Below are 16,739 nucleotides of genomic sequence, written 5' to 3'. Positions count from 1 at the left end.
TTCCTCGGGGCTCGGGACAACCATAAACATCAGGTTCGTAACTAAAGCTTCTGGGTTCCAGTGCAAAGTTTGTAAAAAGGGCCACACATAAAAGTGTCTTCTCATGTGGCAAAGAGTCATTTTGACTTCCTTGGGGCTCGGGACAACCATAAACATCAGGTGCGTAGCTAAAAGCTTCTGGGTTCCAGTGCAAAGTTTGTAAAAAGGGCCACACACTAAAGTGTCCTCTTATGTGGCAGAGGGGTATTTGACCTTCCAAGGGTCTCAGGACCACCATAAAGTCATAACTAACTGCTTCTAGGCCAAATGTGAAATCTGTAAAAGGGTCACCTGCAAAAGTGTCTTCTTATGTGGCTGAGGGACATTTTGCCCTCCTCATGATTTGAAACCATTATAAGAACCATGGTCGTAACTAAAAGCTTCCATGACCCTATACAAAATCTGTAAAAAGGCCTAAACTTCAGCGTATTGTGTCTTCTGACGTAACAGAGGACATTTGTCCCCCTCAAGGCTTGGTCGCAACTGCAAAATACGGTATGTCCCTGGACTTTAAGTACAACAGTCTAAATTGAATTTAGATTAATAAGCAGCGGGTTTTCTTTTTGTTGGGTTTTTATATAGTAGTTCATTTTCTGCCGCCTCGCAGATGTGGCCAGTAACCATACGTGCTGTACAGATGCTGCCGTGAAGGGGACGAGATGCTGGAATAGCATATGCTTTTGTCCATCACCTCCTGAAACTCAGCTTTTTGGAAGAACAAAAAAGTACAGTAGAGCGTAAGCATAAAAAGTTACAGTTAAATCTACGAGGCACTCTGAGTGCGGTTGACATTGCCGAGCTAGCAGACCCGGGAGTGATGAGACCCAGTAAGGTTAAAAACAGCTGTTTGTGGGATGTTTGCAGGATAAGCATTTTCAGCCTGTGCTGAGAATTAAAGAGACGCTAAACTTGGAATAAGAGTAAATCCAATATACGGTATTGTATCATAACAGATCTGTGAGCACATCTGCTGCTCCTGCTAAAGGAGGCACCTCGGATGACCCAGGATCTCAGGCATGCTGCCACCATAGTAATTATAGAGACATTGTACATCTTTGTCTCTGTCACAGTATATGATTTGAGATCTACACGGTGGTATTATTTGGTCACTGCATTTTTGTTTTGCATATACGTATATTGGTGTTATTTGGGGCACTATATGTTGGTATTATTTCAAGATTGGATTTTGGTAATATTTGAGCACTTTAGGTTGATGTTATTTTAACACTGTATGTTGGTATCATGTAACACTACACGTCGGTATTATTTGATCACTGTATGTTAGTTTATATGAGCTCTATATGTTACTGTATGTTTGTAATATATGAGCACGATACGTTGGTATTATTTGGTCACTGTATTTTGTATTATGTGATCAGTGTGTGGTGATGTTATCTGAGCACTAAGTTTGTGTTATGTGAGCACTACATGTAGGTATATTTTGGTCAATGTATGGTTTTATTATATGACCAGTGTGTAGTAGTATCATATGAACACTATATGTTTGCATTATTTGTGCGTTGTATGTTAGTATTTGATTTTAGCACTATATGTTGGTATTAGTTGATCCATTTTATATTCTTATGTATATATTGGTATTATTTGAGCACTATATGGTGGCATTATTTTATTATTGTATTTTGGTAATATTTGAGAATTATATGTTGGTATTTTTCAACACTGTATATTGGTATTATGTAAGCACTGTACGTTGGTATTTTGTAAAGACTGTATGTTTGTATTTTATGAACTCTATATGCTGGTATTATTTGGTCACTGTATTTTTGTCTTATATGATCACTGTGTGGTAGTATTATATGAGAACTAAATGTTAGTATTTCATTTGAGCACTGTATGTCAGTTGTATTTGTTAATTTCTTTTTGTATTATTTGAACACTATATTTAGATATTATTTTATTAGGTCACTGTATGTCTCAATTTTCTGAACAGTTTATAGATGTATTATTATATGAGCAATGAATGTTAGTATTTGATTTGAGCATCATATGGTGGTATTCTTTGGTCACAGCATTTCTGCATGATGATGTATACGGTGGTATTATTTGAGCATTATATTGTGGTATTTACGTTGACAGTTTATAATTTTCACAGTTTATGGTGGTGGCTGCACAGTATATTATTTTTTTAAAGCATTTGGGATTCAAATAAATCTGAAAACTAACTCAAAAGCAAAATTCAGATTTTTTAAGAAGGCGACTGAAAGTAGTTGATGCCTTGAGTTGGGATGACAAACACGGTAACAAGCTATTGACAAATTTAAGACAGTTCGCCTTGTAATATTGAGTCCATATAATACTGCCATATAGTGGTAATAAAATATAGCACACGTGGTACCACCATATTGTACAAAAATAAGGCATAGCATTTAAATAACACTCCCTTAAAGATTCTGTATAGCAGTGCTACATAGTGACAAGATAATATTGTCACAGACAGTCCAAAAATTATCCGCCATATACTGCACAAATAGTATGCAGTATCCAAATAATAATTCTTAAAGAGCCAGCATAATATTGTCACATAATGACTGCTAGATACGGCTTCCTTAAACACATCATAAAGTGTACAAACAATACTCCCATCATTCTGTTATGTAAATCCTCCAAAATACCACCATATACTGCTAATTAATACTTACCTAGTAAATAGTGATGAGCATACGTGCTGGGATAAGGCATTATCCGAGCATGCTCGGGTGCTAACCAAGTGAAACATTCAGCCACGGGGACTCGAACATATTTGTTAAGTACGCCGAAGACATTTGGTTAGCACCTGAGCATGCTCAGATAACACCTTATCCCAGCACGTATGCTCATCACTACCAATAAACCCTAATTGCCACCCCCTATATGTGCACATTTAGAAAAGAAATGCAATAAGAGTAAATTACTTTATACAGAAACAGTGAAAACAAACCTAAGAAACTGGGAACATTTCTCCTTTAAGCAGCAACACATGGAGGAAAAATGTGCGTGTGTGAGCTGCCACGAAAGGGTCGCCAGAACGAATGTATTTAACATTATATGAAGCGGTGGCTGTGTATGTCCCGGGGCCAAATGGAAAAAAAGCATTTGAGGTTGAAATGAATCTTCATGTTACAGTCAGCTAAACAAGTGCTCGGCCGCTTTTCTCTGCAGTCATGTCATAATAAACAGACTTTTCAGGAACAATGAGTCACGTTCACCTAATTTCATACTTCTTAACTCTTCTAACTCTCCAAGAACAGATCTACGGGGTATGTTGATTGTTAAAAAATGCTCCAAAATTAAAAAAAAAAAAATAGTGACAAGCAACAAAAATTCTAAGCCAAAAATTGCATATAAACAGTTGTCAAATCCCTTCCCCCACACTGTAATGAATCGTTTATAGAAATCCGAGCAAAGGCCCAAATTGTTGCCCCCACTCCCAGCTACTGCTAAACATAAACAACCCTTTGGGTTTCCGAAATCACGTCGCAGTGGCCCAGAGGAGTAATTGAGAATTTCCGTCCATCTAACCCCTTAGATGCAATGATCTCTGTTCAGCACAGCATTTAAGGGGGTTAAACTGCTGAAATCAGAGCAAAATCCGCTCCCAGCTGTTATCGAAAAGTGTGTGCTTTGTAAAACGAAAGAGAAGAAGTCAGAACTGCTGGTGCTCTCCGACTTCCTCCACTCGAGAGACCCGGGAGACCCGGTGCAGGAACAGGAAATAAGTACAGGCTGCTTTTATTTTACATGGGGTTGTCCGAGCAGTGGACAACTCTTTTAAATCAGGACCAGTAATGATCCAACCCTCCAGGTAATACCCCAAACACCCCCTTTTGGGTGGGGTTTACGTAAATCCTTTTGGATGCCCATGATTTTTTGGAATTTCGAGACATTTTTGGCAAAGCTGGGACAATTGACAGGTATAAAAAAGGGCTTATCATAAACTTTTTAAGAAGATTATCATATACTGGTAACCTCATTTGATTCTTGATCTTCACCGAGAAGTGAATGAGTCTCCGACCGTCCATTTTTTAGGGTTATGGTTCATTTGTTTCATTCCCGTTCACGTTTGTCTGTAAACTTTTAAATAATAAAGGAATTTTGTACTTTTTGATTAAATTAGGACTTCAGTATCATCTTTTTTATGGTGGTGTTCCGACCGTCCATTTGTAGCCTCCAGCCCTGTTACAGTCGATTTGAGAAGCTATTCTTTCCCGTCATAATCCATTTACATTTTGCCAGTCCCTGTCCCTGTATGTTATATAGGGGCAGTAACTGTAGATGGAACGGCCATTACTCATGGCGTTATAGCAGATTATACTCACATGAATAACTTAAAAATTAAATATAAAATTACTTTTTTTTTTTCCTGTGTGACGGGGCAGGAGATGACAAGAGACCGAGTTGTCCGTTCACAGATCCCCACACATCTAGTTGTCTTCCAAGCATCTGTACTGGGAACATATGGTTTTCGTTAACTTATCTTTTGCGAATTTTACCAATGAAAAAAATGGGTCTTAAATGACGGGCGTCGATAAGCGTTCATATGGACACTGTTAAAATTATAATTCTGCTGTGCTAACAAGTCAATGACCTGAAGGATATGTGGTCAGAGAGCCAAGATGAACATTTTTAACATTTTTTTTTCATGGTTGTATTTTTGTCCACTTGAAGGATTTCATAAATAGATGTAGAATTTTTTTTATTATATTTTGTTGAGTCAACAGAATGTCATTTTCTTTTCCTTTTTTTTAACATCCTCCTTAAACAGGACCTATCACCAAAGTACAAATTGCTTTGGCTCATATTTAATTCCTTTTGCCCTCTTGAGTATTCTGTTTTTTTTATTATTTAAAATTGGCCGAGTCCCGAGATAGAAGCCTTTTTTTTGTGTGTGCAAATTTTTATGGTGTTTACAAGGGGATGTTCCACACAGGATCCTCTGGGGCGTGTCTTTGTGCTAATTACCCTGTGAGCCACACCCCATAGGTAAAGACCGTAAAAAAATAAGAGCAAAAATTGGACACTTGATCTAGTGTCAAGTCCTCTTTAAAGGGGTTGTTCGGTGAGTACATTTCTTTATATAAAAGGCTCAGCATGGGTTAAAAATGAAGAGAAGCAAGGCTCACTTCACAGAACCCCTGCTGTTCTAGTTTTGACAACATCTGGTCCAATGATGAACAATCATTGGCTGCAGTGGTCACATCCCCTATATCACAACGGAAGCGGAAAGTAAAGACAAGGCGGGGACAGAAAAGCATAAGTACATGTGGGGGTTGCCTGGTTGCTAGGGAATCCCCACATGTACTTAAGCTGGCTAACAGATGTAAATCATTCAGCTGCGGCAAGAAAAACTAAAACTCCGAGCACTAAAAAATATTCGGAGGACCCCCGAGCGTGCTCGAGAAATCTCGAGTAACGAGTATATTCGCTCATCACTAATTACAGTACAATTATTGACAGTGACTTACAGCTGACATTATTTCTGTTGGAATAATTCACTTTTCCTTTCTTTTCCATCTGTCGCAGACCAACATGACAACTTCTCCAGGCAGGACTCGGCTGCAGATATTACAACAAAGACACATCTGACGTCTCACATTTTCAGCACCAGCACCATCCCCATCTATCCCCAACCTGCGCAAACTTCTCATCCTACTGATATCCCAATACTGAGCTGCTGATGCCATATGTGTCCCTATTACTGAACCTACTGTGTGCTGCTGTGTGCCTCTAGATGGTAAAACAAACCTCTAGATAGTATATAGTAATGCCGTGTGAAAGTGCCCTAGAAAACAGTGCCTACATTTTACCCCTAGTAAGTAATAATGCCCTGTGTACCCCTTTGACAGTCACAATAACCAGAGTGCCCCTATAACAATAAGTGCCCACTTAACATTTAATAATGTTCTGAGTCCCCCCAGTACAGCTCCCCTATACACAGTATGATGCTCTCTTACACACAGTATAATGCCACCACAGAGTAACAGAGTATACTGACTCCTTAGTAGCCCCAATCTGACTGATTGCTCCAATACTGTATGATGGCCCCCACACCCCATAGGTCTCTATACAGTATAATACACTCCCCATAGGCCTCCATATAGTGTAATGCACTTCCATATACCTCCATACGGTATAATGCACTCCCCATAGCCCTCCATACAGTATAATGCACTCCCCATAGGCCTACATATATTATAATGCATTCCGCATAGCCCTCTATATAGTATAATGCACTCCCCATAGGCCTCTATACAGTATAATGCACTCCTCATAGGCATACATATAGTATAATGCACTCCCCATAGGCCTCCATGTAGTATAATGCACACCTCAAATGCCTCTATATAGTATAATGCATTCTCCATAACCGTCCATACAGTACAATACACTCCCCATAGGCCTCCATATAGTGTTAATGCACTCCCCATAGGGCTTCATACAGTATAATGCACTCCCCATAAGCCTCCATATAGTATAATGCATTCCACATAGCCCTCTATACAGTATAATGCACTCCCCATAAGCCTTCATATAGTATAATGCATTCCGCATAGCCCTCTATATAGTATAATGTACTCCCCATAGGCCTCTATATAGTATAATGCACTCCTCATAGGCCTCTTTATAGTATAATGCACTCCCCATAGACATACATATAGTATAATGCACTCCCCATAGGCCTCCATATAGTATAATGCATACCTCAAAGTCCTCTATATAGTATAATGCACTCTCCATAAGGCTCCATACAGTATAATGCACTCCCCATAAAAAAATACAATATTCACCAGACATCTCTCCTTCTTGATTCCTCTACACCATGCTACTGAGAACAAGCTAAACAGATGCGCTTGTAACTCATGCCTGAACATTTTTGCACGGAAATGTTAAAATCCCCCAAAATAATCATAAACGGGCAAAGTTGTAAAAAATCATCAGCAGTTGGATTGGACAATGCAAGATTATAGACAAAGGTAATGTTAAATCTCACTTGTTAATTTACTCATATGATTCCAGGAAACAAAATCCTGTCTCAGTCTTAGATTTTACCCTTAGACTCGATATTTCTTAGAATTTTGTATTACTAAATTATATTAATGCTGAACTCTGCAACATTTTCTAAATTCCAGATGTCTGTGAATAATGCAGAAATGCTTGTTCTGGGTGCTTTACCTACAAGCAGCCATGACTCAGGCTTTCTATATCCACAGATGGAGTGCGTAGATAGCTACGACAGTGAAAGATTCTGCAAAAAGGCTGTGATAGGAATGGTCTGGAATCTATTTTTAAGAATAGCCAATGAAGTTATGCTTTTTACTTAGAAAAAAAACCTTTTTACAAAGCTCTACGTATTTTTTTCATGGGGTAAGAGGAAACTGTATGTTTACGTATGTTGTTGGTTGCATCTCAATTTATTTTAAAGGTTATTTGTCCTTAGCTTTAAATATGTACTTTTTCTACATGGTGTGAGTGCCGCTGTTCTCCTGAATCCGGCATTGTTTTTCTTTTGTTCCTGCGCCTCCTTATTCCTAAGTTACGGCCCTCTAATCCCTGCATATAAAAATCTAGTCTTGTTAGCCAACTGGGCATGGTTGATGGCCACGCCCATTTTATTAAAAACTACATTTGCATACAGGAAAGAATAGGCCATATCTGAGGAATGGTGAAGCACAGGAAGAAAAGAAAAACATCGCCGGATTCAGAAGAACAGCGGCATTTGCACCAGATGAAAACAATTACATTTTTTTGGCAAATGACAGATGCCCTTTAAATGTGTTATAAATAATATCAACTACTTTTTGGGTTGTTGTTGTGTTTTTTCAAGCACAGCACTACTTTTGTACATGGGCTTTGTCTGGTATTTGACCTTTGGAAAAAGATACCATAACATGAATAGCAAGTCAAGGACATTTAATTTAGTGGGTTGGATAGACGGAAGACGACTAACTGAATCAGACATCTCGGACATGGTTGGACTTATCACAGAGGCACACCATGAAGCTACACTTGTACAGTATATCACAAAAGTTAATACACCCCTCATATTTTTGTAAATATTTTATTATATCTTTTCCTGGGACAACTGAGGACATGACATTATGATTATGATACAATGTAAAGTAGTCAGTATACAGCTTGTATAATAGTGTAAATTTGATGCCTTCTAAATAACTTAACACAAGCCATTAATGTCTAAACCGCTTACAAAAAAAGTGAGTACACCCCTAAGTGAAAACAGCCAAATTGTGCCTAAAGTGTCAATATTTTGTGTGGCCACCATTATTTTCAAACACTGTCTCAATTTTTCTGGGGCATGGAGGTCACTGGAGCTTCACAGGTTGCCATTGGAATCCTCTTCCTCTCCTCCACGACCAGATCATGGAGCTGGTGGATGTTAGAGACCTTGCGCTCCTCCACCTTCCGTTTGAGGAGGCCCCACAGATGCTCAATAAGGTTTAGATTTGGAGACATGCTTGGCCAGTCCAGCACCTTTACCCTCAATTTCTTTAACACAGGAGTGGTCATCTTGGAGGTGTGTTTGGGGTCATAATCAAGTTGAAATACTGCCCTGCGGGCCGGTTTCTGAATGGAGGGGATCATGCTCTGCTTCATGATGTCACAGAACATGTTGGTATTCATGGTTTCCTCAATGAACTGTAGCTCCTCACAGCCAGCAGCACTCATGCAACCCCAAACCATGACACTCCCACCATCATGCTTGACTGTAGGCAGGACACACTTGTCTTTGAACTCCTCACCTGGTTGCTACCAAACATGCTTGACACGATCTGAAGCAAATAAGTTTATCTTGGTTTCATCAGACCACAAGACATGGTTCCAGTATGTCATGTCCTCAGTCTGCTTGTCTTCAGCACAGTGTTTGGGGGCTGTCTTGTGCATCATCTTTAGAAAAGACTTCCTTGTGGGATGACAGCCATGCAGACCCATTTGATGAAGTGTCTGCCGTATGGTCTGAACACTGACAGGCCGATCCACTACCCCCTGGGACTGTGCGGCATTGCTGGCCGCACTCATACATCTATTTTGCAATCCATGGATATGACGCTGAGCACGGGCACTCAACTTTTTTGGTCTTCCATGACGAGGCCTGTTCCGAGTGGAACCTGTCTTGTTAAACCGCTGCCTGGTCTCGGCCACCATGCTGCAGCTCAATGTCAGGGTACTGGCAATCTTCTTATAGCCTCAGCCATCTTTGTGTAGAGCAACAATTCTTTTTTCCAGATCCTTTGCCATGAGGAGCCATTTTGAACTTCCAGTGACCAGTGTGAGAGCGATAACATCAAATTTACCACACCTGAGACCTTATATCACTAATGAGTCACAATACCACAAGGGAGGGATAATGGCTAATTTGGCCATTTTCACTTATGGGGTGTACTCACTTTTGTTGCCAACAGTTTAGACATGAATGGCTGTGTGTTGAGTTATTTAGAGGGCACACCAAATTTACACTATACAAGCTGTACACTGACTACTATACCTCATATCAAAGTGTCAGATCTTCAGTGTTGTCCCATGAAAAGATATAATAAAATATTTACAAAAATGTCAGGGGTGTAACTCACTTTTGGGCTATACTGTACCCTTAAGAGAACGGTGCCAGCTCTAAATTAAATTAAAAACAAAAAAATGCTCAAGTTTTCATAACATATATGAAAATCAGTTCATACATAAGATACATCTTAGAATGATTGCAAACTGAATCCCACTGACAGGGACTGATGGATGTTATGGGATAGTTGCCAAACCCTAACAATATGCTCTAACAATTGACTTAAAAAAAATTGAATCAGCACCTCCGTGACTCAACAACTGAACGCCATTAGCTACACAAAACTGGAATTTATAGCAGGGCTGCTGTTCGGAAGCCACATGTTTCCAGGCCCATTGCCTGGAGAAAGGATGCATAACCTGTTGCATGACCACAAGGTCTTGACCCTTGACTAATCGACAAATCTAATATGATGAGTTGTCTTTTACACTTTTTTTCCTACAGTATATCCAGATGTTTGGAGGAAGTAAAGAATGCCTTCAGCCCACAAAGTCTAATCCTTTTGAGGCAGTCAAATTGGTCCTCTAACTAATAATGGAAAGGCGTTAGGATAAATTGGCCAAGTAGAGCACCTAGTGCTCCTCCATTGGGACCAGAGACCTAAAGTTCAAGATGAAGGATTCAGTGGAGGATAGGCCCTAGGAATTGTCTTCTCTGGTGACCCAAAAGATCCACGTGTGCCATTGAAATCTCTATAGTGAGATCTCTTTGTTTTGACTAACTTACAGGAGAAGGGTGCTACAAAAATGTAAGAGTAGTCACGTAAACATAAAAATGTAAAAAAATAATTGAACAACTAAATCCTACACATCCAAGAATTATTACGGGATAACTAAAAAATTAATCATAGGGTTTCACCCAAGTGATCTTGTGTGGTTGGATGACCCTTTCTGGAGGACCCTTTTGTTCTCTTTGTGGGAGTTGTTGGCTGCATAGTCATCTTTTGGATCAATGTTCGTAAGATAATATCTACCATTGCATCATGCGTCAAAAAGTGTGATTATGCATAACATTGGCGGTATAACCCTTTTACTCCTTTCTTTTTAATTGTTTTTTTGCCCAATTTTGACTTTATTCGCCTAGCTCTTTCTTTGAGATTTTTTTAGTCCTGAATTCCGCAGGCTGTGCATTCGACTTTCTCTTAGTATTTTCATTTTATGATTGCTTTTAAGTTCTGTCCGAGTTTCAAGTAAGTTCTTAGATTTAGGTTTCGGAACGGAGCCAAGTGTATGCCTGAGCTTGGCACCACGTAGCTCGAGATTATTCCTCTCGCCTAATCTCAGACCTCTGTGTTGTAGAACACTTTGGTGTGACGTTCGGGACCGGGAGTGACGTCACGACCCGATTTTTCAAGCTTAGGAGCAGGTTAATGACTTGGCTGGAGACGTTATTAGCTGCGCAAGCGTCTGCCAAATGTAAGCAGCTGGAGTTGATTTATTAGATGACGGAGAATAAAATGAAACGTGGGAAGGATAACAACCTCTAGAAGAGCCCAAGTGTAATAGTCCAGGGGTCCTCAAAAGTCTTCAGGTTGTGGAACATATTGTACTTCATAAAAAATTTTCTTGAAGAACACACGGGGAGAAAAAAAAATAATGTTCCATAATATCTTGCAAAATTTAAGAGCAATGTGTGATTCGATGTACAAATTGGGTCTCTGCCCTTCGGCAGAAACCTAGAAACTTCTTGAGCAACCAAAGAGAATAGACAATGGGTGACGATAGTTGTCGTGTTGTGAGGTCCTATCCAAATTTTTGTGGAATGTTTAGCACAACACACCCTTAAGAGTAGGTTGCATCTCTTAAGGAGCCTATACATATTAGAGCAAAATTGACTTGACCCATCAGATGGCTTATTGACACATCAAGACGAGGTCGTGCATGTTGAATTTCTCTGTCCGATCCTTCTGTTCACAGTGAAGATAAGCTGCTGCCAGAGCTGTCAGGCAGTGACTTACTCTTCTATTTCAATTGAATACTCATGGATCGATAATGCTCGTATGCAAGGGGATAGGAAGAGTAGCTGTTGGCCAAAAGTGGGGTCAATAGCTATCATAGCTGTATGGACACCTCTAGGGCCCTGTATACGTATATATTTCTTCAACCTAATAATCTAGAAACTTCTAGAACCTATTAATATCCATATGAAATGGAGCCAAAGGCTATTTGCTCTTGAAAAAAACATTGTCGCCCTTGTTGGATTTTTTTTTTGACCGATCATGTCTTCAGGTTAAGAGCCGAACCGGAAATGTTACACATTTCTCCACTCTCTTCCTTCTCTCTTACCATGATCCTTATATCTAGGACAGACACAATCATCTTCTGGTATTAATCTTGAGAGGCAGTATATGATTTATATCTAGAAGTTTTAGAAATTTCCATTACTATCGTCTATATTTTCTCATACCAACAGTGACCATGACCACTGTTACATGCCAGAAAACTGGAACAAAAATATTTTTCTTTTTGTTTTCCTCCACCAATTGGAGCTGAATCAGTTAATTTATTACATCCCCTTTATACTAAAATTGTCCCTGATTTTTGCCCACTGAGCCAGTGGGTTGGAGGGATGAAATTCAGAGATTTAAATGACATCACAAGAACATTTTTCCAAGGTCCGTGGGAATTGTTGAGTTTTTTGCAGATTATGAAGCATCTGGCGGAAAGGAAAGCCTAAAATAGTCAAAGATAAGTTGTCACTGTCGGGACAAAAGCCGTCGAAGCTCCTCTCAAATGTGTCTGTTCTACGATAGCGGGGTGGCCACCATCACCGCATAATTTTCTGAATTTTTTTTTTACTACATGTTTAATAAGTCACAAACAATGTTGTAATAACCTCTCAAACGCAATAAAAACTATAAAATATGTAAATTATTACATAATTATGAATATTTGTTGTAACCATATGCATTTAAAGAGGACTTGTAAATATGCAATTGCTTTTTACCTGGTGTAAGTACCGCTGTTCTCCTGAACTCGGTGATGTTTTTCTTTTGCTTCTGAGCCTTTCCATTCCTGAGAAATGACCCCTTCTTCCCTGAATATGAATCTAGTCTTGTTAGCCAAGTGGGAGTGGCCCCCACAAAGAATTGTTTAAAAGACTAGATTTATGTGGTGAAGAGGTTGCCATATCTCAACAATGGCAAGGACCAAAAAAAAACACTGCCGGATTCAAGAGAACAGCGGCATTTACACCAAGTAACAAAAAAAAGCATATTCACCGCTAGGTCATCATTAAGGAAGTTCTCCACTTTGGGCAATCCATACTTGTTAGAAAAGTTCTATGACAATGGGCAGATCACAAAGTGATCCCTGGTGAAAAACTGTGTTCTGTGGGGATCACTTAGCATCACGTGTCTATTTTCCGTTCAGCGCCGCCGCAGGGGAAATTAAGTATTACACCATGACCTTTCTGTGGAATACAAGACAGGATGGGTCCTCCAAACCGCCGCCACTGGACTGTGTAGTGACGGATCAAACTTCTCTATCTAATGTCTGATGGAGGAGTCTGGATTTGGTAAATGCCAGGAGAACGTTACCCGACTGACTGCATTGTGCCCGCTGTACAGTTTGGTGGAGGAGGATAATGCTATGGGTTTGTTATCAGGGGTCGGCATTGGGCCCTTAGTTCCAGTGAACATAAATCTTAATACATCAGCACAAGACATTGTGGACAATTGTAGCCTCCAGCTTTGTGGGAACAGTTTGGGGAAGAACCTTTCCTGTTCCTCATGACTGTACCCAGTGCACGAGGTCCATAAAAACATGGTTGCGGGATTTTGGTGGAAGAACATGACAGAGTCACCAACACCTATAGCGGAGATTGTGAGCCCGGCCTCTCAGGGTCTGACCTCACAAATGCTCTTCTGGATGAAAGGGCAAAAATTCCCTACAGACGCCTCCAAAATCTTGTAGAAACCCTTCCCAGAAGAGCGGGAGCTGTTATATCTGCAGAGGATCCAACTCCATATTAATATCTATGGATGTAGCCTGGTAGGTCAGAAAAGCTCCTGAATATAATATACATACTTTTATCCCTATATTGTAGGTATTAACCCTTGTTTTTCACAGTCGCAATTACCATTTTTTGGGTCGGAAGGGATGAACTCAGTCAATGCCAGAAAATATTAGGCTGTTCCAAGAGGGTAATTGGGGTTAAATTATATTACTCAAGGAGCATAAACAGATTTATCCTAGGTGTTTCTGTGATTAATGTTTACCTTATCTAGGAAATTCTCCCTCTTACATTTCCTAGTAGAGCAATTACGAAGATAGATGCTCTAGTAATCTATGGGGTGGGGGGGAAAGGAGAGCAAACTGTCCATAACGCTAAAAATTCCCATCTTGCTGGGTCCTCATAAAAATTTATAGTTGTGGTCACAACTTTGTAAATGTGTAACTTATCTGTAACTGTAGTGTGTGCAGAGCCTGTGGTCACACCTAGTCCTATGATCCTTAGGAGTCAGTAGTGTAGCTACCAGGGGGCGAGAGTGCAATCGCCCTGGGCTAAGAGGGGCACACCAGGAGCTACGGTCACTACAAACTATATTGGCGTGCTTTGAGGTAGAGCAGGGGAGACATGATCTCCCTGCAATACCACTTTGTTCTGTAGACCGCAGGTCGCTTTAAGGCTGCAGTCTACAGAACAGCAGCCAAAGCACCGGCGTAAGCACAGGACTTCAGAGTCCCGGCGCGGTGAAGTTATCACGCCATGACTCTGATGTCCTGTGCGTATGTGCCCGTTATTTGCTGTATGGACTCATCAGGATTGTGGATTAGGTGAGTATAGGATGTTTTTTTATTTTATTTAAAATGTGGTGGGACTTTGTGGGGCATCATAAAGTATTGTGGTCCCTCATACAATGTGGAGGCTGCTGTGGGGGGCCATTATACAGTGTGGAAACTAATGTGGGGGCCATTATACAGCATGGAAACTAATGTGGGGCCATTATACAGCATGGGAGCTAATGCAGGGGACAATATACGGCGTAAGAGCTAATGCGGCGGCCATTATACAGCATGGGAGCTAATGCAGGGGCCATTATACAGTGTGGGAGCTAATGTGGGGGCCATTATACAGCGCGGCAGCTAATGTAGGGACCATTTTACAGCATGAGAGCTAATGCAGGGGACATTATACAGCGAGGGAGCAAATATGGGGCCATTTTAAAGCATGGAAGCTAATATGGGGCCATTATACAGTTTGAAGGCTACTGTAGTAGCCATCATACACTGTGGGGCCTTTATACAGTGTGGGAGCCACTGTGGGGGCTTTCATAAACTGTGTGTGCCAGTATACAGTGTGCAGACTACTGTGGGGCCTTTATTCATTGTCGGGGCTACTGTGGGGACCATTAAAGAGTGTGGAGGCTACCGTGAGGGTACAAAGAAGCCATTTTACTATGTAGGGGGCACACTGGTGGCATTACTATGTGGGGCGGTAAGAAGAGGCGTTATTGTACCACACAGTGAGTGCAGTAAACGGCAGCAGCGGCTCAGTATTGGGGTATCCGCAGGATGAGGGGTTTGTGCAGGTTGGGGAAAGATGAGGACAGGGCTGGAAATGTGAGAAGTCAGATGTGTCCCCCTCATCCCATTACTAGGCCCCTGAGCAGGTATCTTCTATAGACATTGACCGATTGCTACAAGAAAGCTGCATGATTTGGGACGAGAGAAGGATGTTGGAATGAAGGCAAAGTTCCTACAAATCTGGCACTGGAATTATCATTGTTCCATGCAGGATAAGCCGACCTTCCGGACCAACTCGGCCCAAAAAGAAAAAAACATTAGGGGAGGTGACAAAAGGCCGCTCGTCATATTTTAAACCACTTTTTTTAAATAGAAGTTTCAGGAGCACCCCGGTAACATTTTATTTTTTTATTTACAAATTTGTACATTTTCCTAAAATTCTGCAGACGCCCCTCTCATTATCTCCAGGACTACATTTATTCTTTTTCTTGCTCAGTTTTCCCAAGGATTTTTTAAAAAAAAGAGATTAACATCATTAAATGAGCCATTAAAATCACTGTTGTGACGTTGTTGTACCACTGTCTCTTATTTCCCCCCTTTGTGCTCTCGGAGAATAAATAGCGCGGGCTTTTCTTCTATTGCATAATACACCTCCGCTGCTGCAGAACTTCATAATACACCTCAGCTGCTGCAGAACAGCACAATATACCTCAGCTGCTGCAGAACATCACAATACACCTCAGCTGCTGCAGAACATCACAATACACCACAGCTGCTGCAGAACATCATAATACACCTCAGCTGCTGCAGAACTTCATAATACACCTCAGCTGCTGCAGAACATCGCAATACACCTCAGCTGCTACAGAACATCATAATACACCTCAGCTTCTGCAGAACATCGTAATACAACTCAGCTGCTGCAGAACTTCGTAATACACCTCAGCTGCTGCAGAACACATTTTTCATTAAATTGGTGCGGGAGGGAACCACAACTAAAATATTACTTATGTCTGACATTCCTTACACTGAGCCTATAGGCTAGAAATGAGGGAGAAGCGCTCCCTCTAGTGGCAGAAGCTGTAAATTTCTCCAGCACAGCAGCTCTGGCAGCAAGAACTGCAGGAAAGAGCTTTCTTTCAATCCATAGAAATGTCTAGTAATAAATATATATACGGTACATGAAAAAAAAAATCATAGGAGAGGAGGAATAACATAACAATCACAAATTTGATTCTTCTTCGTCAGAGGGGAAAATAGGCACGTGGCCCTTTAATGGCCCTATGACAGACATGAAGGGCTTGTGACCTTCCTCGGTGGCCACATTCTATAACATTAGATGTAATCCCCGCAGCCCGCACTGCACGCTCTATAAAGCCTCTTTTATGACTCTGGTTACATAAACACGAAGAATTCACTTTAATGTTCTCAGTTTATCGCTGAAATATTTCACAGTCATAAAAAAAAAAGACTTGTACGAATGGAAAGTAACGCAGTAGCCAGCAGGATAGATGGATAAAAATAATAGGAAATGGGGTGGAAAAAAAAAATGGAGGCAGCACTCCAAAAAAAGTGCAAATTATAGGACTTTATTGTCCCAGGTGCAAACGTTTCGGGTTCATAGTGTTAACCTTTAAAAAAAAAAATGTCGGTGTTCTCAT

Source organism: Ranitomeya variabilis, chromosome 5 (genome assembly GCF_051348905.1).
Source record: "Ranitomeya variabilis isolate aRanVar5 chromosome 5, aRanVar5.hap1, whole genome shotgun sequence".
In the NCBI taxonomy this organism is placed as follows: Eukaryota; Metazoa; Chordata; class Amphibia; order Anura; family Dendrobatidae; genus Ranitomeya; species Ranitomeya variabilis.
The sequence above is the reverse complement of the archived record's forward strand: the minus strand, read 5'-3'. Positions refer to the sequence as shown.